Raw genomic sequence first — 427 nt, forward strand, 5'->3', positions numbered from 1 at the left:
GATGACAAGTATTTTCGGATGGAGGGAGTATATCACATTACTACACACTAAGCATATCCTCAAATTCTACACTATTACTAATAATAAGAAAAGAAAAAAGAGACATCTCACGTGTGGCCGTTCCGCCTCCGCCGCCCTGCGCCCCACCTTCTCCCCTGGCTCCGGCCGCCGCGCCGAGCCCCACCGTCTCCCCTGGCTCCGGCCGCCGCCCCGTGCCCCACCTTCTCCCCTAGATCCGGTCGCGGCCCGGCGCCCCACCTTCTCCCTGGCTCCGGCTGACGCCCCGCGCCCCACCTTCTACCCCCGGCTCCGGCCGACGGCCGTCGCCCCACGCCTCACCTTCTCCCTCGGCTCCGGCCGTCGCCCGACGCCCCACCTTCTCCCTCGGCTTCGGTCGCCGCCCAATCCCCCACCATCTCGTGCCCCT

Source organism: Triticum dicoccoides, chromosome 3B (genome assembly GCF_002162155.2).
Source record: "Triticum dicoccoides isolate Atlit2015 ecotype Zavitan chromosome 3B, WEW_v2.0, whole genome shotgun sequence".
Classification (NCBI taxonomy): domain Eukaryota; kingdom Viridiplantae; phylum Streptophyta; class Magnoliopsida; order Poales; family Poaceae; genus Triticum; species Triticum dicoccoides.